The 27,905-nt window shown below is 41.9% G+C and overlaps 1 long non-coding RNA gene across 1 annotated transcript in view; it reads left to right on the plus strand.

Moving 5' to 3' along the window:
• LOC103171180 overlaps window positions 1–22,634 on the plus strand; it is a 40,027-nt gene extending 17,393 nt beyond the window's left edge. The window contains exons 2-4 of the long non-coding RNA XR_486669.3: window positions 14,857–14,925; window positions 16,063–16,153; window positions 20,787–22,634. This is a non-coding gene — a long non-coding RNA (uncharacterized LOC103171180). The remainder of the gene's footprint in view (window positions 1–14,856; window positions 14,926–16,062; window positions 16,154–20,786) is intronic.
• Window positions 22,635–27,905: the final 5,271 nt, after the last annotated feature.

A 27,905-nucleotide genomic window follows, 5' to 3' on the forward strand; every position in this document is an offset into this window, starting at 1 on the left:
GGTAAGTCACTTAACTTCTCTGTGCCTCAGTTACCTCATCTGTAAAATGGGGATTAAGACAGGTGGAATATGGACTGTGTCCTACCTGATATCCTTGTGCCTACCCCAGCACTTATTACAGTGGCTGGCACGTAGTAAATGCTTAACTAATACCAGAAAAAAAAGAAGGAAAAATAGGAAGAAATAATAGAGTGTGGACTGTGAGCCCTTTGTTGGGCAGGGATTGTCCTATCTCTTGCCAAACTGTAGAATTGTACTTTCCAAGAACTTAGTAAGTGCTCAGCACACAGTAAGCACTCAATAAATATGATTGAATGAATGAATGTGCAAAAGTGTTAGGGGGTTGTCGCATTTAAATGCTGAAATGGCAATTGGGGAAATAGCTCAAATGATAGAGCACTTGCTTGACATGCAGTAAGGTAGTGGAATCCACATTTATCTGCTGGAGAAACAGTATGGCCTAGTGGATAAAGCATGGTCCTGGAAGTCAGAAGGACCTGGGTTTTAATCTTAGCTCTGCCACTTGTCTGTTGTGCGACCTTGAGCAAGTCACTTGGCATAGTGGATGGAGCACAGGCCTGGGAGTCAGAAGTTCATGAGTTCTAAACCCGGCTCTGCCACTTATCTGCTGTGTGACCTTGGGCAAGTCACTTCACTTCTCTGGGGCTCAATTCCCTCATCTGTTAAATGGGGATTGAGACTTTGAGCCCCAAGTGGAACAGGGTCTGTGTCCAACCTTTCCAGTTACTTGTCGCTGTCATCTACCGCCCTCCCAGTCCCACCTCCGACTTCTTCAACCACCTTGACCCCTTTCTCACCTTCCTCCTCTCCTTCTCTCTGCCCACTCTGATCCTTGGAGACTTCAACATCCATACGGATGTACCCGACGACTCCTCTGCCGCCCGCCTGCTATCCCTCCTCGACTCTGTCGACCTCCTCCACCATACCGCGCCCACTCACCGACTCGGTCACACCCTCGATCTCGTCATCTCCTACCGCTGCACTATCTCCTCCCTCACCAACTCTGAAATCCCTCTCTCTGACCATAACCTTCTCACCTGCCTCATCTCTCACACTCCCTCCCCCTGCAAATCTTCGCTACTGCCCCACAGAGACCTCCGCTCTCTCGATCCCATCCGTCTTTCCAATAGCATCTCTCCTCACCTTGCCGCCCTGTCCTCTCTTCCCACTCTCGACGATCAGGTCTCCGCTCTCAACTCCACCTTCTCTACTCATCTCAACTCTCTCGCCCCCCTTTCCCTCCGCCGCTCTCGCTCCACTAACCCACAGCCCTGGATCACCTCCTCCGTCCGCCTCCTACGCTCCTATGCTCGAGCTGCTGAGCGCTGCTGGCGAAAGTCCAAGCACCAAGCCGACCTCACACACTTCAAATTTATCCTTTCCTGCCTTAACTCTGCCCTCTCCTCCGCCAGGCAAAGCTTCTTCTCCTCCCTCATCGACACCCATGCCCGTCACCCCCGCCGATTGTTCCGGACCTTTAACTCTCTCATTAGGCCCCCTGTTCCTCCCCCTCCCCCATCTCTCACCCCCAATGATCTGGCCACCTATTTCCTCATGAAATTCAAAACGATCAGGTCTGAGCTCCCCAAAGTCACCCCTCCGCCTCTCCCCTCCCCCCCACCAACCCCCTCCCCTACTTTCCCATCCTTCCCTGCAGTATCCTAAGAGGAGATCTCCTCCCTCCTCGCATGTGCCACCCCCTCCACCTGCGCCTCGGACCCCATTCCCTCTCACCTTCTTAAAACCATCTCCCTTTCCCTCCTCCCCTCCTTAACTTCTATCTTTAACCACTCACTCTCCAATGGCTTCTTCCCCTCTGCCTTCAAACATGCCCACGTCTCCCCCATCCTAAAAAAACCCGCTCTTGACCCCACTTCCCCCTCCAGTTATCGCCCTATCTCCCTACTACCCTTCCTTTCCAAAATCCTAGAAGGAGTCGTCTACAATCGATGCTTAGAATTCCTTAACTCCCATTCTCTCCTAGACCCCCTCCAATCTGGCTTCCATCCCCTCCACTCTACCGAGACTGCTCTCTCTAAGGTCACCCATGACCTCCTTCTTGCCAAATCCAATGGCTCCTACTCCATTCTGATCCTCCTTGACCTCTCTGCTGCCTTTGACACTGTCGACCATCCCCTCCTCCTCCATACCTTATCTTACCTTGGCTTCACGAACTTTGTCCTCTCCTGGTTCTCCTCTTACCTCTCTGCCTGGTCATTCTCGGTCTCCTTCGCTGGAGCCTCCTCCCCCTCCCATCCTTTAACTGTTGGAGTTCCTCAAGGGTCAGTTCTTGGCCCTCTTCTGTTCTCCATTTACACTCACTCCCTCGGTGAACTCATTCACTCTCACGGCTTTGACTACCATCTCTACGCAGATGACACGCAGATCTACATCTCCGCCCCTGTCCTCTCCCCCTCCCTTCAGGCTCGCATCTCCTCCTGCCTCCAGGACGTCTCCACCTGGATGTCGGCCCGCCACCTAAAACTCAACATGAGCAAGACTGAGCTCCTCATCTTCCCTCCCAAACCCGGTCCTCTCCCAGACTTCTCTATCACCGTGGATGGCACGACCATCCTTCCCATCTCTCAGGCCCGCAATCTTGGTGTCATCCTTGACTCGTCTCTCTCGTTCACCCCACACATCCTATCCGTTACCGAGACCTGCCGGTTTCACCTCTACAATATCGCCAAGATCCGCCCTTTCCTCTCCACCCAAACGGCTACCTTACTGTTACGGGCTCTCGTTATATCCCGGCTAGACTACTGTGTCAGCCTTCTCTCTGACCTCCCTTTCTCCTCTCTCGCCCCACTCCAGTCTATTCTTCACTCCGCTGCCCGGCTCATCTTCCTACAGAAATGATCTGGGCATGTCACTCCCCTTCTTAAACAACTCCAGTGGTTGCCTATCAACCTCCGCTCCAAACAAAAACTCCTCACTCTAGGCTTCGAGGCTCTCCATCACCTTGCCCCTTCCTACCTCTCCTCCCTTCTCTCTTTCTACCGCCCACCCCGCACGCTCCGCTCCTCTGCCGCCCACCTCCTCGCCGTCCCTCGGTCTCGCCTATCCCGCCGTCGACCCCTGGGTCACGTCCTCCCGCGGTCCTGGAACGCCCTCCCTCCTCACCTCCGCCAAACTGATTCTCTTTCCCTCTTCAAAACCCTACTTAAAACTCACCTCCTCCAAGAGGCGTTCCCAGACTGAGCTCCTCTTCTCCCTCTACTCCCTCTGCCATTCCCCCTTTACCTCTCCGCAGCCTAAACCCTCTTTTTCCCCTTTTCCCTCTGCTCCTCCACCTCTCCCTTCCCATCCCCACAGCACTGTACCCGTCCGCTCAACTGTATATATTTTCGTTACCCTATTTATTTTGTTAATGAATTGTACATCGCCTTGATTCTATTTAGTTGCCATTGTTTTTACGAGATGTTCTTCCCCTTGACTCTGTTTATTGCCATTGTTCTTGTCTGTCCGTCTCCCCCGATTAGACTGTAAGCCCATCAAACGGCAGGGACTGTCTCTATCTGTTGCTGACTTGTTCATCCCAAGCGCTTAGTACAGTGCTCTGCACATAGTAAGCGCTCAATAAATACTATTGAATGAATGAATGAACCTGATTTGCTTGTATCCATTCTATTCATTCATTCATTCAATTATATTTATTGAGCCCAGAGTACTGTACTAAGTGTTTGGAAAGTACAATTCAGCAACAGATAGAGACAATCCCTATCCAACAACAGGCTCACAGTCTAGTACAGTGCCTGGCACACAGTAAGTGTGAAGCAGCGTGGCTCAGTGGAAAGAGCATGGGTTTTGGAGTCAGGGCTCATGAGTTCGAATCCCAGCTCTGCCACTTGTCGGCTATGTGACTGTGGGCAAGTCACTTAACTTCTCTGTGCCTCAGTTCCCTCATCTGTAAAATGGGGATTAAGACTGTGAGCCCCACGTGGGACAACCTAATTCCCCTGTGTCTACCCCAGCGCTTAGAACAGTGCTCGGCACATAGTAAGCGCTTAACAAATACCAACATTATTATTATTACAGTAAGTGCTTAACAAATGCCATAATTATCATTATTATTATTATTATTCTCTGTACTGCCTGTTACCTCATCTGTAAAATGAGGACAAAGACTAAAATGTGTCAGTTTATTGTTGTACTTTCAAAAGTGCTTAAGTGCTCTGCACACAGTAAGTGCTCAATAAATACAATTGAGTGAATGAATGAATAAACTCAGTATTGGACAGGGACCATGTCCATATCCAATCCAACCCATTGCTTAGTTCAGTGCCTGGAACATAGTAAGCACTAACAAATGCCACAGTTATTATAAGACAGCAAAACATTTCAGTAGTGGTAATGATTGTGGTGTTTGTGAAGTCCTTACTGTATTACTGTCTGTTCACTTGTTATGATATGTCTCCCCACTTCTGGACTGTGAGCCCATTGTGGGCAGGTATTGTCTCTATTTGTTGCTGATTGTATTCATTCATTCAATAGTATTTATTGAGCACTTACTATGTGCAGAGCACTGTACTAAGTGCTTGGAATGTACAATTTGGCAACAGAGACAATCCCTGCCCATTGACGGGCTTACAGTCTAATCGGGGGAGACAGACGGACAAAAACAAGACAACTTAATCGTAATAAATAGAATCAAGGGGATGTACTCCTCATTAACAAAATAAATAGGGTAATAAAATATATATACACATGAACACAGTGCTGAGGGCAGGGGAAGGGAGAGGGAGAGGAGCAGAGGGAAAGGGGAGAAAGGGGGCTTAGCTGAGGGGAGGGAAGTGAAGTGGGGGCAGAGAGGCAGCAGAGGGAGCAGAGGGAAAAGGGAAAGCTCAGTATGGGAAGGCCTCTTGGAGGAGGTGAGCTCTCAGTAGGGCTTTGAAGAGGGGAAGAGAGTTAGTTTGGTGGAAGTGAGGAGGGAGGGCATTCCAGGACAGCAGGAGGACGTGGGCCAGGGGTTGACGGCGGGATAGGCGAGAACGGGGGATGGTGAGGAAGTGAGCAGCAGAGGAGCGGAGTGTGTGAGGTGGGCAGTAGAAAGAGAGAAGGGAGGAGAGGTAGGAGGGGGCAAGGTGATGGAGAGCCTTGAAGCCCAGAGTGAGAAGTTTTTGTTTCGTGCAGAGGTTGACAGGCAACCACTGGAGGATTTTAAGGAGGGGAGTTAGATGCCCAGAGCATTTCTGCAGGAAGATGATCTGAGCAGAGGAATGAAGAATAGACTGGAGCAGGGAGAGACAGGAGGAAGGGAGATCAGAGAGAAGACTGACACAATAATCCATCCGGGATATTATGAGAGCCTCTACCAGTAAGATAGCCGTTTGGATGGAGAGGAAAGGGCGGATCTTGGCGATATTGTAAAGGTGAGACTGGCAGACATTGGTGACGAATTGGATGTGTGGGGTGAATGAGAGAACCTGTACTTTCTAAGCGCTTCATACAGTGATCTACACAGGGTAAACACTCAATAAATATGATTGAATGAATGATTAAACTGTAGGGCAGGTACAGTGAAATTAGACTGAACACTGTCCCCATTCCACACAGGACTCAGAAATATTTTAATGTGCAATCAGTCTTATCTAGAGGGTGAGGTAGCAGGGGATAGAAACCAGTTCAAATACAAACAGAGGATGTGGAGTTTCTTTTAGAGGGATGTAGTTGGGGATCTGGAATGGAACAGTTTACTGGATCAGTTTGCATGGGAGAGATATATGGCTGAAAGAATAAACTGAAGCAAAAGCTTGAATTGTTAAACCACCTTTATTCCAAACAACTGAACAGATAGTATTTTATGTTCCCTCATGATGTCCCTGTGAGGTAGAGAGTGATCTCATGTCACTGGTTCCATTTTAAGTAATATTTTCATGACTAAAGCTCATAGATAATTTAGTGAGCAATCTAGGAGCTCCAGAAATCAGAAGTTACCTCTCCTGATTCTTAGAACATTGCTCTCCTTGGTAATGCATTTTAGTTCAACTTGAACTTTCCAACATTACATGTTTGATAGGGTGGACATTTCTGCAATTTTATGTAGGGCAGTCCCATTTTCAACTGGATTATATCCTGTCCAGTGTGACTATGGCACCAGTCACCTGAATGTTCAGTATTTTTATTTTAATCACTCAGCCTCCTTTCCACTTCAGCTCCTGTTGCCAAGTGCTTCCATTCACAAGTGGTGCCCATGTTCACAGAGCTCTGGAAGAGAAATACAAATGCTCTAGAGCAAAAGGGAAACCTGGGGTTGCCTAGAAAAAAATTATAGATATTTGTGGCTAGGGACAGACTTTACAAAATGATACATTTGATAATACTTGTTGCATTTATTTAGCACTCTCTATGGGCTGAACGCCAGGGCACATACAAAATTATGAGGTCAGCTGCTGTTCCTCTATCTCACAGGGCTCGCATTCTATCTTAGCCCCCTCATTTTACAAAGGTGGAAACTGGGGTTAGAAAGATAAAGTGACTAAACCAAGGTCACACAGTAGACAAGTGGCAAAGCCTGGACTAGAATCCAGGTCTCCTAACTTCCAGTCCTGGGCTCTTTCCAGTAGGCCATGCACACATCATGTGATGCTGCATGCCGGCATTAACACATGTGTTATCATATGCATGCCTTTGGAACACCATCCTAGGCTTTGAGAGAATTCCATTTAACTAGACCCCCTCACACCAGACCCCATTATCCTCTTTTAAGCATTCCTTCACAAGCTTGCTTCCTCTTCCTGAACAAACAGAGAAAGAGATTAAGGCAAAGAGGTAAAATGGCCATTTAAGAAAAAGGTGCTAAAAAAGTTTTCAACTTAAAGCAGTAGGTTCATAAATGTGGACTTAAAAAATGTTCCAAAGAACAAACTATCATTCACTAAGATTCTGCAAGTATTTCATTTTTAATGCTACAAAATAGACTTGATCAACCGTTTTTTCCTTCCCATAAGGTTCTACTTTAAGACCTCCATATGCTCAGTTTTAATAATTTGCTTCAAAAAACCAGGAAGCATTCCAAATATGAGTTATGGAAATATTGTGCTTCTTATTAAAAGCAACATAAAAAGAAATATCCGAAGCCCAGGTATGTAGCTATAAAACATATAGTCGCAGATCTTTAGGGAAGGTTTTGCATGGAAGACTGCTGTTTAGAAGCCCTTTTACTGAGGTAGTTTGAATTCTTCTACCACGAGTGAAAATTGCTATGACAAATGTGTCACTACAGAGGTCAAATGGTAATTTGCATGTGCTAAAGGTCTCAGCAGGAAATTACAAGTGATCTTAACAATCACTAGCATTCACACTGGAAATCCTTCTAGAAGAGATGAGGTCACATGCACTGTTAGGAAGAAAACTGTTTCAAACATATGTTTTCTGGGAGGCTAAAAGGGGTGGGGAGGCATTTTGATTGAGATCTTTGAGTGAAGCAAGAGATATAGGGCAATGGAATGTGAAGGGAGAGCGATAGGTCTCCTGGAGGAGAGCTAAAAACACTGAGTAGAACTTAATCAGATTCTTCTAATAGCAAAATCCACAAAGCATAGACCAATCGGGTGGGGAGCAATCAGGAGGGGGGCTACTCTCCTTAAGCAGAGGCTTGGCAAAGACATATAACCTTCCATGTTATTCAAGGAAGGCACCATTAGCAATGAAAAATCAACTTTTGTGTATGAGGGGCTGAAACAACCAATACAGGAATCAAAGTCCCAGCTACATCGTGCCCGCAAAACATTATCACTTCTTATGTTGCTATTTTTAATCATTGCACTGCCTGAAACTACTTCCCCTTTGCCTCCTTGTCTCTTATTCCTTAGAAAGTTTTGGCTTGAAGAGAGACACTCCTTTCTTCGTAGCACACACCTAGCTGGTCTAACATCAGCAGCTGACTCCCAGTTTTCAGCTGGGATGCAGTATTGTCCAGGGATTTGTTTTCTGCCATATCCCTAAAACATATCCTCTGCCTTTCTTGCTTTGGTTTCCCAATTCAGTTCTACCTACCATAGTTAATAATAATAATAATAATAATAACGATGGCATTTGTTAAGCATTTACTATGCAAAGCACTGTTCTAAGCGCTGGGGTGGATACAAGGTGATCAGGTTGTCCCACGTGGGGCTCACACAATCTTAATCCCCATTTTACATATGGAGTAACTGAGGCACAGAGAATTTAAGTGACTTGTCCAAAGTCACACAGCTGACAAGTGGCTGATCTGGGATTTGAACCCATGACCACTGACTCCCAACCCTGTGCTCTTTCCACTGAGCCACGCTGCTTCTGTTATCCTGTTGTTAGGCTATCCTGCTTCTCACTCATTTCCTTCATTTGTCCCTGCCAGAGTAACTATTAAACTGAGCATAACTTTGATGCTGGAAACTGAATGCAATCTAATTCTAGTTCTGAAGACAGGGATAAAAAAAAATACATACAAAGACATATATACATACACATATATACACACACATACTATTTCTGGCAAATTTGGGTAATAGCTATTACTCACAAAATGCTTAAAAAGCAATTAAAAAGCCCTTAATTGAACTAAGGAGATAAATCAAATTTAAATCTCATAGATTTATGTAAATATCTTATAGACCCCAAAAATGGTAGTAGGTACAATGTTGCAAATTTCCCCTGGCAAAATGAACACTACTGTGAAATCATAGGTTAGAGCAGGGTCACTTGATGTGAGAAAGTAATAGTAATCATTGAACTGAAGTTAGAGATGCCTGCATTTGGTAAAGTATAAACAGCCAGAATCAGAAGTTCATAACTGTTTTCCCATCCCCTGTCTGTGTTTTCAGGATCCTCTGAAAGGCTTCGAATAAAGAAGGAAAACAGAAAAATGGGAGATGAAGTTGTCTTTAATTTGAGTGTTAATCTATCAGTTAAAAATATGTAATGCAAGCAGACTGTAGGCAGAGTACTGTATAGTACAACAGAGAAGCGGTATTGCTTAGTGGATAGATTACAGACCTGGGAGTCAGAAAGTCATGGGTTCTAATCCCAGATATGCCGCATCTGCCATGTGATCTTGGGCTAGTCACTTCACTTCTCTGGGCCTCAGTTACCACATCTGTAAAATGGGAATTGAGTGTGTGGCCTATGTGGGACAGGGACTATGTCCAAACTGATTACCTTGTATCTATCTATCCCAGAGCTTAGAACAGTGCTTGGCACATAGCACTTAACAAGTACCATAATTATTAAAGTGCTTAGTAAAGTGCTTTGCTCAATAAATATGATTAGTAATTAATAATAATATCCTCATATCTATCTTAGTGCTGCTTAGTACAGAGCTTAGTGAATGCTTAACAAGTACAGTTATCATTATTATTAAGTTACAAGACTGTCACCTGTCGCCGGGGTCAGGTTCTTTCGGAATCGGTGCGGCGAGAGGCTGGGGATGGAAAACCTGAGTTTTGTATAGAATTTATTCCGCGGGGTGAATTGAATTAATTAATTATTTAGACGTGACAATCGGCCTTCTCTTTTGGGGGGGAATATGGTGTTAAAGCTTCTCCTTTGGGAGGAATATGGTGTTAGAGCTTCCCTAATGATAGGAATACACTGATACGTTACTCACGTGTGGGCGGACACCTGAGCCCACTTATGATTTACTCACTACCTGGTGAGGCAGCTGGCTCCCACCATGTGCTCACCCCACCCAGAGGAATCCACCTTTGCGTTAAATACACTTATGCGTTAAACCCAGTTATGCATTACCCACTTATGGTTACTGGCACTTGGTGAGGCGGCTAGCTCCCACCCTGTTCATGTCCCACTCAGGAGGCACCAATTTAGACATCAAATCTACTTGTGTGCTACTCGCACTTGGTGAGGTGTCTAGCTCCCACCCTGTTCACGTCCCCCTGGGGAGGCACCCACTTAGACATCAAATCCATTTTAAACATTACGTGCCCATGTTAAAGCATCTGGCTTCCAACCCCACGAGCTCTCAGCAGGACAGGACACTCACCCATCCCACGGCTCCTCACTTGGTGCAGGCAGAGGGACCTTCTCATGCTCTGGATGGAGGCGACCTGCAGCCGCCTGCTGCAAGTCCCATTCCTCTGCACAGAAGGTTAGAGGCGGCAGGTATTTATCACCTGTGCCCTTAGGCCATTCCATCTTCCAGCCTCAGTTTATCCAATCTCTGCCCTCCCCTCTCCTCCATTCCTAATTTGATTGGCACGGGGGCGAGGGGCACCTTCTGTATTCCCAACTTGGACTGTCAATCTGGCAGTTTCGGTTGTGGGGGCGCTGTTCCACCCTCACTTCCGAGTTCCGCCTGCTGGCTCAGGTCACGAGATAGCACTTGACCTTGAGATGGTCGGTATCCCAGGGTCACCTTGGGACAAAGACACAACCCCTGCCCTCAGAGTTTACAATCTAGCGGATGTCTTTGAGTAATTTGGAACTAAAGCCCAAGATGTTGGAAACAACATGGAAAAGAAGCTTGAGAGCGAATGAGAGCTAGGATCTCCCTTTCCAGTTTTGGAAAGCAACTTTTCAAATTGTGATGGAAACTATTGATGTGGTCTCCTGCTCTCACATCTCAATTCTATTTTATTTCTCTTCACTGAAGTCAAGCAATATCTCATATCCATTTCTACTTCAGGTCTTTAGCTCAGGTTTTCCTCCTCCCTAAGCACTCCATAATTTCTCCAGTTTTATATGAATTCCAGGAAACCTTTCCAGATAAAATTAGTTCCACCTTCACCTCCCCACAATGCCATAACATTCAATCCATCCTTGCATATGTTGCCACATAGTTATTATTTAAACAACCCAAGTTATCTAGGATCGTTCCATTGGATTTGCTTACAGTAGCAGTCTTGGCAATTTATCAAAATTAATAAATAAATAACTAGCTAACCAAATTTAAGCTCCTAGTATGCTGTAGTGTTCCCTATGGACATTCAGTTAATGCTTATTGATGATGATATGGAGAATGAAGAAAGTAGATGAGGTGAAGGAGAAAGAGAAGGAAGAGGTTGGTGAGATAAATCTATAAAAAGCTGGACCTTTGCCTCCTGCATTCTGAGAAATGGAAAGTAAAAAAGCTAAATATATAGCTATTCAAAGAAGGAAAAAACTCCATTAAAAGAGATAAAATGAGTCCTCTGTTTTCTTTTCCAATCCATCTATCAAATTTAGTATGCCAAACAAAGGATATGTGGAGGGAGAGAAGAGCCACATCATATCCTGCTCGATTGTACCCTTTTCACTAAATTATAAACTCCTTTAGAGCAGGGACTGTTTCTCCCTCAACTTAACTTTTGGCAGAACATAGTATAGTGTTCTCCACACAATAGGTGTTCAATTAATAGTGTTGATTGACTGACTGAGGATAGGACTGGGAAGGACAAATAAGTGGGAAGACACCTCCTGTCTCTGTTCTTCCTACCCACTATTAGCCCCTCATCCATCTACCCACCTTCTGCCACTCTTCAGAGCTGTCACAAAGCTAGGAGACAACTGCTGCTTGGCTACTGTCGAACTTAGACTGTGGAATCTCATCCCTGTTGGTGTGTGGTAAAAGCCACTCCAAGTCTAACTCTACATAGCCTCAATCTCAAGATAGTTCTTGCTTTCTGTTGGGTTTCCCTGAATTTTTTAAATATTGAAAAGAAATCCAAACTTCTTTGCAAATTTCTCTTTGAGAGGAAAAGATGAAATTATGTGTTCCTTTTTTCTCCAATCTAATTGCTTAATTATACAATTCTGCTATCTCTAGCCCACGCACTGAAAGGTTAAGGAAAAGGTCTTTGTGATCAGTCCTGGAGAAAAAGTTTAGCAGTTTGGCAAAATATGAATTCAAACCCTATTAGAACATAAGCCCTTGGAGTGACACTCTTCAAATAAAAAGAGTGGAGCCTGGAAATCTCCTGTTCCTGCTAAAGAAAGAATATCGATAGTAGTAGCTAGGTGAAATTTGGTTACATAAAAGAAATCCCCATGAAAGTGTGCTCAGCATGGGAAAATTAGTTTAACAGGAAATGATCTCTACAAAAGTACAATGTTCACTCCCTCTTCTGCAGGGCTTAGTTGGTATATACATCTGAACTCTTGAGGTCTCCTCATGGATCCTGCATTATAGAATCTCCCTGAAACCGCTGGCTTTAGACAAGCAACTAAAATAAAGGCTGTCTTAATATTTGTCAGTGAATGTAAGACCCAAACTAGCTGACTTACCCACAATGCTGGGGGCTCACCCTTGTTCAAGTTGTTTGTGTTAGATTTAAGGGACATTGCAACCTGTCTCCTCCTCCCTTGCTGTGCTATTGAAAACACAGTAAGAAGACCCTTTGAGCCAACCATCTGCTCTCCAATTAAACTAGCTAGTGTTTTCCTTTCAATAATTTATTGTGGGCGTTCACTTGTTTCCAAGTAACTGTTGGTAAAAAATTCATGTATTTGTGAATTAATATGAAAAATGAACTAAACTAAATGACATGATGCTGTTTTTGAAAGGCAGAAAACTTTGGGAAACCAGGTATTCCATGTCAGATTATTCCCCTTCTTCATTAACCAACAAGCTAACTCTTCCCCACTATGCCATTTAGCAAGTTCTGCAACCCACTTCTATGAAAATTGCAATGACTTTGCCTACATACAATGTTTTCTAATGAACGGGACTCCTTTACAATTACGTTGGGAATGCAAGCACTTAACCCTGATTTATTTTTGTGGACTGTCTTGTTTTTTCCCCAAAAAAAGTATTAAAGTGGAGTTTCCAAAAAACAGATGTTTAAAAATTTTTTAAGATGGAATGCAAATTTGAGACCCAAAATGAGAAAAGGCCTCTGGATTAAAACAAGAAAGAAAGAAAAGAAAAGTACTTGCTGCAAGTTCTGCAAGCCCAGAAAATAAAACCAATCATACTTTCGTGAACTTCCAAAAATTTGGATCATCTGAGCAAGTCTTCAGTGACCTCCGATTCCTTTTTTTTAATGGTATTTGGTAAACACTTACTATGTGGCTGGCACTGTTCTAAGTGCTAAATTCATTCATTTTGGTTCTCCTACACTTGTTTCGGAAGCATCGAATGTTCCGAATTGGAGAGGTTCAATTTCTCCAGATTTGCTTAAAAATAAATTAGGTCAGCCCATGTGTCTACATCTTAAAATACTTTTCAGGAATAATTGTTTTTGGGAAATTTACTTGATTGGCACCTTTGATATTGGCCAGATTTGCAATATCTCAGGAATTGGGGATCCTGTTGTTCCCAAGGTGTGATTGCCAGCAGGGCTTCTGTTCTGTTGTTTTGATTTTACCCAGCTGGTCAGTGGAAAGGAAGCACTTATCCTTCACTGAAAGACAAGCAACTAGGTAACAGCACCATCAAATGGATGAGGATCGAGTGTGGGTGGGAGGGAAGAGAGAGTGATAAGACAGAAATGTATGGACCATGCTGATAACTCTGGTGACAATAATAAGGAAGGCTGACAGCATGACATGTGGAAATACAAGTCAGCTCTAACCCTCAAGACACATTCACCTTTCCTTTAATACTAATAATTTTAGGATAATGTATAATTTCCTTTCAGTAGAGCATGACACCAGAACCTGCCCATCTCACTCCTCAACATTTATTCATAAAAACAACAAAGACTTTGCTAATTAACCTAGAACAGAGAAAAGTAACAGGGTTTTTCTATTATTTGCACTGCATCAGGTTATAATAACTGGTTTCAAGCCGGGCACCAAGCCTCTTGGGGCACCAAGGATCTCACATGATACTGCAACAAGTAGATGAGACATAAAGACAAAACTAATGAAAGGATGCTATTCTCTTGCTATTATAGAATCATTGTTTAGTTACTTCTGGGAACAAGGACCTTCAGAAAAGTTTGTTTATAATTGGTTCATACAAAGTGAAGTAGAATAGAATAGGTTTGGATTTAAACAGCACCTTTAGCATTCAAAGTATGTCACACTAAGGACAACACACTGAGTAAATGTGTTGTTTGGGCAGTAACTGTGTTGACAAACACAATAATGGTTTTTTGCTCCAAAACAACTTTACACCTTCAATATTATAACTTGTATAGTTGGGGGAAAATCAACTAGAATAAACTATTCTCTTTTGCTTTGGGGTGGAAAGAAGAAGCAAAAATATAAACAAATCAGCCAGGCCTAGTGGAAAGACCATAGGACAGGGAGTCAGAAGAGCTGGGTTCTTATCCAGTCTCTGCTACTAGACTGCTCTTCTTCCACTCCCTCCTGAATCATACTCACATTTGGATTTGCACTCTTTATTTACCCATCCCTCAAACCCACAGCACTTTTGTCCATATACATAATATACATATTTATATTGTTTTCTGTCTTCTCTTCCATACTGTAAGCTCACTGTGGGCAGGTAACATATTATATTGTGCTCTTTCAAGCACTTAGCACAGTGTTCTGCAAACAGCTCATTGAGGGCAGGGAATGTGTCTGTTCACTGTTATATTGTACTCTCCCAAGTGCTCAGTACAGGGCTCTGCACATTGTAAGTGCTCAATAAATGTGATTGACTAAGCACTCAATAAACATGATTGATTAATTGTTCTGTGACCTTGGACAAGTAACATCTTCTCTGTTTCCTCATCTGTAAAATAGGAATTAGCTGTCTCTATTCATTCTCCTTTAGATTATGAATCCCATGTGGGACAAGGATTGTCTCTGATCTGATTGTATCTAACCCAGCACTTAGCGCAATGCTTGGCACATAGTAAGTGCTTAACATTAGAGCCTTGCATCCTCCCACACTAGTTATTGTTTTATCAGCTCTTCTGTGTCTATGCCCTACTTGCTTTTATTCTATTTCCTTTTTTCTTACTGCAGGACTTGAAGAGACACAGATCCACTGAGAGAAGAAAACAGCACTGGACCAGGGTCTTCTGCCTGACAAACGTAAGAAGCAGTCTAATCATTGTGCCTTTTGAAAAGCCAAAGTTTGAAGATGACTATTCTTCAGACATTCAGCAGTGAAGAAGAGGGTTCAGTGAAGCTGAATGGGCAGAGTTTGATATTGGTCAGTCGTATAAGGGGTAAGCTCTTCAGACCAGAAAGACTCTAACTAATTATTTTCCATTATCTCCAAATCCACTTCAAATCTGAGGAGAAAGAATATACTATCCTTTCTTACACTGCTAGCAAAAGCAAATATTGAGAAGATAGGTTGTCCAGGAAAGAAATAGTATCCACATATAATTTGCTTTTAATGCTCTGTCTGCAGCTCAGTTTTAATAAACAGCTGCTAGCCAAATGTAATTCGAACCCAAACCCAATAACTTTGTCCTGTTTGTTGGAAGGGAGGGAATATTTTTGTCTCAACATGTCAAAGAAAATGTGGAGAACCATTTAGTGTTTTTCCTCAGGATGAAACCCTGTTTCTAAACCAACTCAGATTAACATTTAGTGAAGATGAGTATAGTTCTGTTATAAAAGCCCAGTTCAAAACTTTATCAAAGAGACATTAGAATGTTCCCAATCATGAGCAGGTGGTAAAAACACAAATCCTACTGAGAAATAATGAGATGTGTGTACATATGAACCTCCTGTGCATCTTTTTGAAAATCTATCCCCAAGAGAAAATGACATAAAACAACTTGCAATTAAACTTCATTTGATGCCAGATGAGAAACAAATGTTTTGGAAAATGTAATTTTTAATACAATAAAAATTTGCCTTACATATGCAGACCAGCAGTGTCTTACACCATATCCTTAGCTACCATATATTTCCAAAGTAATTCAACTGAGATTTTTAATTGCATTTTGCTTTATAAGATTTTGTCTAAGTAATGAGCACTGATTATTTCAGCTATAGTAGGCAGTTCCTTCAATTTCCAAGGGACAGATATGCTATTATAATACTACAAAAACCTTCTTTATAGACACTGGATAACAAGAAGAAAAATTAGTGCTTCTGCCACCAAATAGGGTTTTTTTCTAAATAGAAACCATTAGGCTTCTCAACCTATAATGGGTAAATAGTACAACTGAAGGGAAGATGTTCTTTTTAAGGTTTGATCATTTCATTCCATAGTACCTAAGGACTCCATACAGTACTTGTGAATCCAAGAGTGAGGTGCTTTGCAGAATGTTGCGTTAGAAGAGAGAATAATCTGCTCCCAAAAGTAAGTGAAAGTTTTACAAATCTGGGTAAGAGTTAACTTGTTGGGATACAAAATGAAACTACAATGAATTATTGCTCTGGTACTGCTCTGTTGTTCTTCATTTTTATTGCATGCCACTCCCATTTTGCAAAGCTGTCATGGAGGACTCATAAAGGAATGTTAATTTCACCATAAGCAGAAAAACAATCCTTGAATAGATGTATAGTAACTAGGTCACTAAACCCTACTGTGCCTTCTTATGATATCCACTCAGCAAATCAATCAATCAATGGTATTTTTTGATTGAGAGGCTACTCTGTGAGGAGTCCTAAACTAAGTGTTTGGGAGAGCACAATATAATAAAGCTGAAAGACACAGTTTCTACTGTCACTGAGCTTAAAATCTAGTGGGGGAGACAGATATTAAAATAAATTATAGATAGGGAAAACAATAGAGTATGACTAGGTTAATTGGTCTATCCATGGTCCACTCTGCACAGACCAATCAATCAATAGTATGTTTTAAATGTTTACTGTGTGCAGATCACTGTACTAAGCAGCTGGGATAGAACAAACAGACACGTACTCAAGAAGTGCTATATAGCAACTGGGAGTGCAAGAGGAAAACAAACACTAAAATAAATCATAGACAGGTGAAGTAACAGAGTTTAAAGCTATGTGCATACTAAATTTGCTGAGGGGGTTTACCATGGTGCTTAGTGGGTAAGAATTCAACTTTATAGGTTATGCAGTAGGGAGGGAACTAGAGAAGTACAAAACAGGAGAATACAACAGCATCTCGGTCCTCAAGAAGCTTACTTTCCAGGGATTTGATTTAAGAACTCTTTTTTTCCATATATATTGTGTAAAAAAGTAATTATCTAAGAAATGTCTGAAGAGCAGAGGGCCAGTTCTGCACTAGGATGTTATTTCATTTAGCAACATGTCTCGTGCAGCCAACAGGAAATAGCATTTTGCATTCCATTAAGTGCTAATGTCACCCCTGAAGGCTTTTTTCTAAGGAGCATTTTTTATTGCTGTCCTTACTGGTTCTGGTTTATAGGAAAAAATGAAAAGACAGAGCTTTTGATTCAAAAAGAGGCAATAAAAAATGACTGTATTGTGCCATAAATTCAACATATAGAGCTCAAGCAAATGAATGGTGTAAGACTTTTTTAAGTGAACTTTAAAGGAAATGGCACTTTCATGAAAAAAAAAATTCTTGTTGGAAAAGAGATGAGATGTGGAAGGTGTTTCTGCAATGCATCATTTGACAGGAAGTTAAGCTATCAGAATGAAGCCTCCTAGGTATCAATCTTACATCCATACATGGTGTATGTCCTAGTTACCATACAGATATGAAAGGCCCATTAGGGTGTCTTATCAGCTGTATATTGGTGTAATTAAAGAGTTTGATAGCATTAACCTGAACTGTGAAAGTCTCCAGACAAAGCACAGTTATCAGTTATCTGACCCTTGAGTTGAACCAGTTAGAATAATTAGACTCTCTCCTACTTTCCAGAGGACATTTATTTTAGTTTTATGGTAACCCGTGGATTTCTTAAATCATTTTTCCATTAACTTAATTTTCCTTTTTAATTTTCTTCTTTAGCTCCAACTGCTAGAATAGGAATAAGACTTCTCTGATTTTGAAATTATTAAAATACCTCAAAACCCCAGCAAGAAACAGGACATTTTTGATGAGATTGAGCTATACAGCAATTTTCTTAATAACTAGACTTTTACCCAAAAGATTGTTTATCACACCACCAAACGATCCCCAATAAACCTGTGGCTATTTCTGAAGACTTTTTCAGCTGCTCCTTGGCACATGTAAAAGTTCTGCTGCAAATCTGGTTTTTGAATTATTTAATCGAGGCAGCTTGCAAATCAAATTAATTTGGTGTGAACAGCAGCCTAACTCAACTGCTGTCTTCTCTCTCTTCCAATATCCAATCTCTCTTCCAATACCCAAATGATCACAACTAGTCCAACCTGAATTATTGCTCTCGATTAAAGAGAACTCTTAATTTCCACTACCCAATTCCCACTCAGACACCAGGAACTGTGAGCCAATGTGCTGCTAAATGCTTGATAACACACTTGATAAAGAAGTCCAGGCTGCTTTTTTCCAATTTCTAGTAAGGGATACTTTGGCTGTAATAAGCTCAGTTCTCCTCTTTAAGGCAGAGAAGAGACCTCCCAGATTCTCTCTGGTGGAAAGGAAAAGATTACTCAGCTACCAGCAGCCGTTCTCTATCTGCACGGGTTCAAGGAAAGAAGAAGTCTACCAAGTCCAGCTGTTCTCTAGCTACAAGGCTTCAAGGAAAGAATTGGTCTACCTAGTCAAGCTATAACAGCTAGTCAAGCACATTAACAGAAAAATTGGCAGTCTCCTTGTGGAAGCAACTGGGTGAACCTGTTATCTCTCCCCTTCTAACACCTTCCTCTTTCAAACCCACGAGGAAGGGAATAAGAAGGTGGAAAACTGAACTAGGGAGTTTCTAACAGTTTTTTTAGGGCAAGGGAAGACTGGACAAAAGCAGAAAAATGAATACACACTCAACAGGCGTACCCTGTGGCCCTGTGTCTGATCTGATTAAATCGTATCCACCTCAGTGTTTAGCAAAGAGTAAGGACATTATTACTATTATTATTATTGTTATTATTTATGTCCTGCATCTGATCAAATTGCACTGAATCTTCCCCAGTACTTAGCACATAGTAAGCACTGAAGCACTGCCTGACTACTGGTTTTGTTTTTCTGTCTGTCTCCTTTTAGACTGTAAACCCATTGTTGAGCAGGGATTGTCTCTGTTGCTGAATTGTACACTCCAATGCTTAGTACAGCGCTCTGCATACAGTAACGCTCAATAAATATGATTGAATGAATGAATAAATGAACATATACCATGATATTATCCCAGTAAGCCAGACTGAGCTATGCTAATCCACTCTGGTCATTACTTTTTACTCAGAGCTTTGAGCAAGTAAGGCCACTCTCAGAGCCAGGAAGAAGTGTGGCCAAAATAAGAGGAGTATCAATTCTTTCATATTTTGCCCTTCTTTCCCTGTCCCAGTCCTTACTCTCAGTGGGCATGCTGTGATTTCCCAGCAACGAATTTGGATCCAGTCTAGAGGCAGAGCCTGTGGCTACACATAAGACATTCTCAGGTTGGAGTGGCATCTTCCTTAATGCTCTAAGGAAATGGTTTACCAACCATTTAGACCAAATCCAGGAGAAAAATTCTTTCAAGTCATATTATTGCCTAACCTGAGGGGACAATTCAAGAAGTGGTAGGAAAAAAAAAAGACAGATGCAAAAGCCACACTTGAAGACATGAATTGAGCTGAAGAGTTAAGCACATGTTCGATTGCCTAGTGTCTTAGAGATCCTGCTCATTATGTGGTTGTCCTTGGGAAAGCCTCCTAATCTTATCTATAAAGGTGAATTGATAATTATGATAATGACCTCCCTCCTGGAAATGTGTGAATAAGTCAATAAATATTGTATTAGAAGTCACTTTGGGAAATACAAATTACTTAAAAAAAAAAAGAAAGAAAATCTCTGAATTTGCTTAAGCACTTTAGACTTTTGAAACACTTGTCAAGTGATCCAGGAAAAATGGAGTGCTACATTCTTCCTAACAATCAATCAACGAATCAGCGATTGTTTTTAAGTGCTTACTGTGTACGGAGCACTGTACTAGAAATTCCAGCTTTTAATATGAGGTGAAGAGAAATGACCAAGTCAAGGATTCAGCTTCAGGGTATTATATTTCTAAAACTCTTCCTCTTGTTGTTTTTGGTACTGGCCCTGTACCTTTAACTTTGGTGGCACGAACTGGTTTTCTCCCAAACTTTACAGTTGGCTGGCTAACGGCTGTATAAATGCTGAGTACAACAGTAATCTCAATTTAATTTCCTCTTCTCCTTCCCCACAAGACCTACTTTCAGCATTTTATTTGTCCCTTTCTTCAAGATGAAGAAGCCAGTGCCCTGAGCTGACTGCCCCCTCTGGAGGCTCCATCCCCAACCCCACCCACTTTTCTCACCTTCCAAAGGCTCCACCCTCTATCTTTAGTTTCCACAGGACACATATCCCACCTAGAATGAAACATGCTCACATTGTGAAGCAGAATGCACATTTATCAACCTCCTATCTTCACTTCACCACATGAAAAGCAAATGGTCCATTAATTTTGAACTGATAACTGAGACTAAAAGCTGTCAACTTCATGCTAAAAGGGAAGGAAAATTCCCACACTCTGCTCCCAAACTCTGACCTTAAGGAGATTCATTCTTTCTTCTACTCACAGGAAGCAATAAATTGCAGAGGACATTCAGCTCCATTGACTCATGATCTGGGGTGGGTTATCAAATCCATCCTGCCCCATTCAGAAACAGGATGTCAGAAACCATGGGGAAGATCTCCTGACTTCTTTCTGCTCAGTCACAGCACAATTATAGGACATAATTCTAGATCGATTCTCTGGCTGGCTGCATTGGACCACCCCCAAAATGGAGCTTGTTTAGAAGCAGGGATAGGCAGATGAACATGGGCATTCTCCTGTCTGGTCAATATAGTGAGGTTGACTAATCCAATTAAAGGGGAAAGACTGGGTTCTCAGAGAATAATTTTCTTTTTGTTCCAGGATTCTGTGCTGCAAATATTGATTTGGCTTTGTGACTCATCACATTTGGAATGTGCTGGATGCAGGAGAGGGAGCTCTGCACAATGAGTTTTCCCAGAACTGACCAAATATTCCAGGACAGTACTAGATTTTGAAGCTGATTTGTCTATCTTGCACCAATGTCTCAGCTGTTCTTGCTCTCTTTAAATGCTTGGACTTTCATCTCTGTTTTGAAACATGTTTAGAAAAGGTTCCCTTAGGTCCCAGAACAGTCTGGTAATTATAGTGTGGATGGCTCAGAATGCTGGAGAACTTTAGCCTTTTATAGATCCCTCCTCCCTTACCCTAACCCTAATTCTGGGGGAAGACATTGAAGAAAGTCTGGTGTCTTCATGTCCTGATTTGCAACAAAATTATATTCAGTCTAGTTTTCTCCTCTCCAAAGCTAAGCTTTGCCCTCCAAGATCCAAAATGGGAAAAAAATTATCACCAAGCTCCATTCATTCCCTCTACATTTTTCAGTTTATCATATTTCAGTACAGTAATACAAGTTGGTACTCCGCCTCTGGTGACTCACCTGGCTTTTTCCCCAGGTAGACTTTTCTTTGATGAAAGGTGGAATTATCTTCCTCTATTAATTCGCTCAGCAAGACAGCTTGTTCTACTGAATTTCTCCAAAGGATAGGATATTTGTATGGATGACTGTATGAATTCCAGTCTTGCACAAGTGAGTTCTACAAATTCATTTCACTTAAAACCAGGATGAGTTCAGTATCATTTTCAGCCAATCGGGGCAGGGTCAGGGGTTGAATTCTTTCACTGCTGTTATTGGTCATATTAAACTCTGAAGAGTGGTTTTATACTGTGTATTACTTTTTCACTAGAGACTAAACCACATTGCAAACTGCCGAAAATGCTCCACATTCACATCCAACATCATAATGCCAGTTAATGTGGCCATGTGAAGTTTTGATTTCAAGATCCCTAAGGATTTCAGCTCAAAGACTTCATATTATCTGAAAGTTAAAGCCAAATGTACCCCACAAATTCAGAGACTCAGTCATTCAAGTTAATTATTGCTAACCACTAGCTGGCTGCCTCACCCTGTATACTGTCTCACCCCCCAGCTGGGCATGGTCAAAGCAACCACAATACGGGCTCCACCATGGAGTCCCACACCCATCTACCACCCGCTAGTCTCAAACTATGAGCAGCCATGAGAAAAGCTGCCAAAAAGAACTTTCCTAAGTCACAAAGAACTGGGATGATTTTTTTTGTTATTGTTGTTGTTGCTTTCACCAGTTTTTGTTTGCTTTTTTGGCTAACTCAGCTTTCTCTGTTAGAGAAGCATTCCAAAAATTAGATGGCATTACAGTTGAGTCTTCTCTTTTTCTGTGGGCATTCTGAATAGCTGGAATCTTAAATAGCAACTGTGGCTATAAACAGTAGGTTTTTAAAGATCCGCACAAAACTTTCAGCGGCCCTTGGCCACTCCGCCTAAAATCTGTTTTGATTTAACCCAGTTATGGGGGCACTGATAGAAAAGAAGAGATTTTTAAAACCCAGAAAACCTCTTCCATAAATTGTAACAGCCCTGTGCAATGTGGTTTCTGCTCTATATACAGTAGAGGAAAAAAAAAGCCTCATTTGACTCTGAACTAAATGGCATGCTTATATTCTTTTCCAAAAAAGAAGCTTTATAATGAACATGCAATTTGAGATCTATTGGTATAAAATAAGGAAAGATGAACTACAACTAGAAAACAAGGAAGGAGGCTGGTAAATGAGACTGTGTGTTACCCATTAAGGAACTTGAATGTTTCAGGAATGAATCATGAATTAGCTATGTTAATAAAACAAATAGCTGAACATGGTCTCTTGGTATTACTAAAGTTTGATGGTATCATCATTTTGGGCTCTGCTGAAAAATATTCTTCAGAAGTGGGTAGATTTAACATTTAAACAGTGAGAGCTTGGGGTAAATGCTCCTGATTTTGTCCAACCATAAGCAATTGTGAAAAATTTTCCAGGTGAAACATGGATGGCACTAAGGTATTAACTGATAAAATCAATCATGAATAGTCATAGATGGATATGAGTTCTAAGGTGAAATAGGGGGGATTGGTCAGGGAAGGCTTCAGGGAGGTAGTGACCTTTATGTAAGATTTAAACATGGGGAGGGAAGTGGTTTGGAAAATTTGAGTGAGGAAGGATTTCCATGCAGGGATAAAGGCATGAGCAATGGGTTGAAAGACGGAAAGTCACTAGCAAGTATACCTCGAAGATGAGATTGGGAGGAGTGGAGTGTGTGGCCAGTAGAGGGAGAAGAAACTGGATTCATAAGAAGATGGCTAGAGAGAGCCCTGAAGCCACTGGGTTAGGACGTTCTGTTTAAAGTAGAGAGAAATGACAGCCACTGGAGGTATATATGGAGAAAAGCTATGCCTTTGAATGGCATTTTAGAGGAGTAATCTGAGCAGCTCTTTGTATGATGGGCTGAAGAGGTGGGGATAGGGTTTAGACAGGAAGATAAATCCAGAGTCTGATGCAGTAATCCAGCTGGAAGGTGATAAGGGTTTGAACCAGGTGGAGTCATAAGGGTGAAGAGTACAGGGAGGATCCATGAAATACTACAGAAGAAGAATTGGCAGGATTTTGAGACAGATTGAGAGATTAAATGATAGAGGGCGTCAAAGATAGCCACAGGATTGTGAGCTGTGGAGAGAGGAATGTTGATGGGGTGTGTTAGGAGGAGGAAAGTTTCTAGGAGAGAAGATTTGAGATTGATCAACTTTGGGTATATTGATTTTAAACTACCAATAAATCATCCTATGGAGATGTCTCCAAGGCAGAAGAAGATACAGCCTGTCAGAATACTGGGCAGTTCCTAATCCCTGTTCCATAATTTGCTTGCTTGGTGACCTTGAGCAAGTCACTGAACTTCTCTGGGCTTCTGTTTCCTCATCTGTAACATGGGGAATTAAATATCCATTCTCCCTCTCCCTAAGTCTGTGAGCCTCATGCAGGTCAGAGACTGTGGTCAATCTGGATTGCATCTATCCCAGTATTTAGCACAGGGTCTAATGCACAGGAAGTACTTAACAGATACCACAATCATTTTTTTATAAAACAAGTGAAGTGAGAGAGCTGGAGACATAGATTTGAGAACCAGGTGAGCAGATTAACTTTTAAAAGAGAGAGTAGAGGACCAAGAATAGAGCCTTGAGAAACATCAATACAGAGGAGAGTACATGGAATCAGCAAAGGAAACTGGGAGGGAGCATTCAGAGAGGTAGGAATTAAGGGCTGGATGGAGATCCTAGAAGGCTGTGGTCAAGTGGGTCACTGGCCACCCAGAAATTGGGGGAAATAAAGACAGAGCCGGTTCTATGGCATTTAGCCAGAAGGAACCCGGGGAAGCCTGGTCTCAGCTGAAGGAGAAGAGAAAAATTCAGATTGCAGGGGGTTGAAAAGTGGAAGTGACAGTGGCAGATATAAATAAGCCATTCGAGAATTTGGGCTAGGAATGGGAGATGGCTGGACAGTTAGTGGAGGCGGAATGGTTTTTGCAGTATAAGGAAGACTTGGACTTGTTTTAAACTAGAGAGGGAGAAGCCAGAAGATAGTGAGGGCTGTGGACAGTAGGAGTAATAGGATTTTCTTTCCCATCTTTCTCTGTATTTCACTTCTATGTAGGCAGTACCAATATCCTCTTTATCTCACAAGTCCATAAACCTAGCACTGTCCTCAACTCATCTCTCTCATTTAACCCACATATGTCACCAAATCCTGTTGGTTCTACCTTCACAACATTGCTAAAATCCATTCTTTCCCCTCCATCCAAACTGCTACCATGCTGATCCAAGCATTTTTCCTATCCCACCTTGATTTCTGCATAGGCCTTCTCACTGATGTCCCTGTCTCCTGGCTCCTGTCCATACTTCACTCTGCAACATGGATCATTTTTCTAAAATAACATTCAGTCCATGTCTTCCCTCCCTCAAGAACCTCCAATGGTTGCTTATCCTTCTCTGCATCAAACAGAAACTCCTTACAATTCGCTTCAAAGCAATCAATCAGCTCATCCCCTCCTACTTCACCTGACTGATCTCCTACTACAGTCCAGCCTGCAAACTTCATTTCTCTAGTGCCAGTTTACTCAGTGTGGCCCAATCTCATTCATCTTGCCACCAAACTTTTTCCTACTCCCTGTCTATAGCCTGGAATTCTCTCCCCTTTCATATACGACAGACCACCAGTCTCCCAACCTTCAAAGCCTTATTAAGGTCACATCTCCTCCAAGCAGCCTTCACAGGAAGACCTCTTTTCTCCAGTTCCCTCTTCCTTCTGTGTCATCTTTGCCCTTGGATCTGTGACCACTGGGCATCTGATATTCACCCCACCCTCAACTCTATAGCACTTATGTATACCTCTATAAATTATATAATTTTTTTTATTTACAATAAGGTTTTCTCCCCCTCTAGACTATAAAAGTTCACTGTGAACTCTACACTGTCAACTCTATTGTATTAAAAAAAATTATGGTACTTAAGTGCCTACTATGTGCCGAACACCGTTCTAAGCTCTGGGGTAGATACAAGTTAATCAGGATGGATACAGTCCCTGTCCGCTTAGGGCTCACAGTCTTAATCCCAGTTTTACAGATCAGGGAACTGAGGCCAAGAGAAATGAAGTGGCTTGCCCAAATTAACACAGCAGACGTGGAGGAGCTGAGAATAGAACCCATGACCTTCTGACTTCTAGGCCCATGCTCTATCCATTATATCATGCTCCTTCTCTGAAATCCTCCCAAGCTCTTATTACAGTCCTCTGCACAGAGTAAGTGCTCAGTAAATGCCACTGATGGTTGATTATATTGCTTGTATTTTATAAGATCTAACTCTGTGCATAGGACTGCACTACATGCTGAGAAAGAGTATGTAAGTGGGAGTTAGACACAAATTCTGCCCTCAGGGGGACTCAAAATCTATGAGCTGCCCCAATTTATGAGGGAAATGGTAACATAAGGAAAGAAAGTAGGAACAAGTTTTTAAAACAATGAAAATGGAATAAGGTAAAAGGTACATATAAGAGGAGACGATTTCAAGACGATACTGGAAACTTCCTCTTGGGAGGAGCTGGGAAAGAGAGACTATGGATGTAGGGATGAGAAAACACTATCCCTTGGGGAAGCTTGTGTCTGATGGCTTCAGTCTTGTCAACAAAATAATTAGCTAGGTCATCAGGGGTTATGGAGGCAAGAAATTTAGGAGAAAGTTAAAGATTGGAAGTGGTTGATGGTTCCTGGGGGGGAGGAAGTGTACTATCCGTAGTGATTTTCAACCAAATCCTGCACTTATTTTCTTCTTCTAAATGTTCATCTGAAATGGTAGCTTTGCTTTTTTATGGTAGTTGTTAAGTGCTTACTAACTGTCAAGGGAAGCAGCATGGCCTAGTGGAAAGAGCATGGACTTGGCAGTCAGAGGACCTGGTTTCTAATCATGGCTCTGCCAATTGTTCTTCCAATTGCTAGCTATGTGACCTTAACTTCTCCATGCCTTAGTTTCCTCAACTATAAAATGGTGATTCAGTACCTGTTCTCCATCCCATGTTAGACTGTGAGCCTCATGTGGGACAGGGACACTGTATGACCTAATTGACTTTTACTTACTCCAACACTTAGAACAGTGTTTGACACATAGTAAGTGCTCAACAAGTACCATAAGGTAAACAAATAAACAAAGAAAAAGGTTGGATTCAGTCCATGTTCCACATGGGACTCACAGTCTTAATCCACATTTTACAGATGAATGAGCTGAGGAATAAAGAAGTTAAGTGACTTACCCAAGGTCACAAAGCATCCAAGTGGTGGAACCTAGATTAGGGTCCAGGTCTTTCTGATTTCAAGGCCCATGCTCTCTATCCACTAGGCCATGCTGCTTCTCGGAATAGAATAGAATAGAATAGAATAGAATAGAATAGAATAGAATAGAATAGAATAGAATAGAACCAGAGACTATTCTATCTTTTGAGTCTTGTCTCATATTCCTTAGGAAGCTTTGGCTCAAGAAGAGCTCTTTCTTTCTTGATAGCAGTATGTCAACCTGCTCTATCCTGGGCAATTGACTCCCACTTTTTAACTATGATGCAGCATTAACTGAGGCTTTTTTCCAGGGTGTCCTTAAAACATTTCCACTGCCTTCCTTGCTTTCTGTTTCTCAACTTCAGGTGTCCACACAGCGGTTGTTTGACCTGTAAATCTATTAAGGTCAAGAGATCATCAGTGAAGAGAAACTATGTTCCAGAATTTCATTGTCTGTGATCTTGACTTAAAAATCTGCTATTACCTATAGCCTGAAAATCAATCAGTCACATTTATTGAGGGCTTACTATACTGAGAGAGCACTGAACTAAACATTTGGGAGAGTACAATATAACAATTTAGACACGTTCCCTGCCCACAGTGAACTTGCAGTCAAGAGGAGCTTACAGTCTATGATGTTGATGGCGTTACTCAAGGAGCCAGATGTGTTGTCTCTTTAAGTTCTAGGACTCAAGGTTGCTCTAGACTGTAAATTCATTGTGAGCAGGGAACATGTCTTTCAACTCTGTTATATTGTAATCTCCCAAGAGCTTAGTACAGTGCTCTGCACACAGTAAACACTCGATAAATATAATTGATTGAATGATTGATTGAACACTACAACTCCACTGGATAGCTTCCCTAAAGTTTTTCACTCTTTGCCTATCTTGGACAATAGACTCACAAAGGTGCTTATGAGAAAGAAAACGGCCATAATAAAGGCAACTCACATAAGATTAAATATAGGTCTTAGAAAATCCATAAAAATCTCCAAACGCTTGGCGTAACTCTAGAAAAAGGCTGCCATAACCAGGGAACGTTCCTGATTTGGTGGAAGAAGAGATTGAATAGAAAATCAGTCAACAGTTTAAAGGTGAATGGAAATACAGAAGTGCCTTCTAAAGAAAGAAGGAAAAGAATAATCAAAAGATGTAGAAAATGAACTTTGGAAAATAAGATTTTAAAACTTTTAAAACAAGTAGAAAAGACACAATGAGAATTACAACTTATTTGAAAGGGATTGCTTTCAGTCGTTCCTATAAATCAAGAGTAGTGAG

This window comes from Ornithorhynchus anatinus, chromosome 1, assembly GCF_004115215.2.
Source record: "Ornithorhynchus anatinus isolate Pmale09 chromosome 1, mOrnAna1.pri.v4, whole genome shotgun sequence".
NCBI classification, from domain to species: Eukaryota; Metazoa; Chordata; class Mammalia; order Monotremata; family Ornithorhynchidae; genus Ornithorhynchus; species Ornithorhynchus anatinus.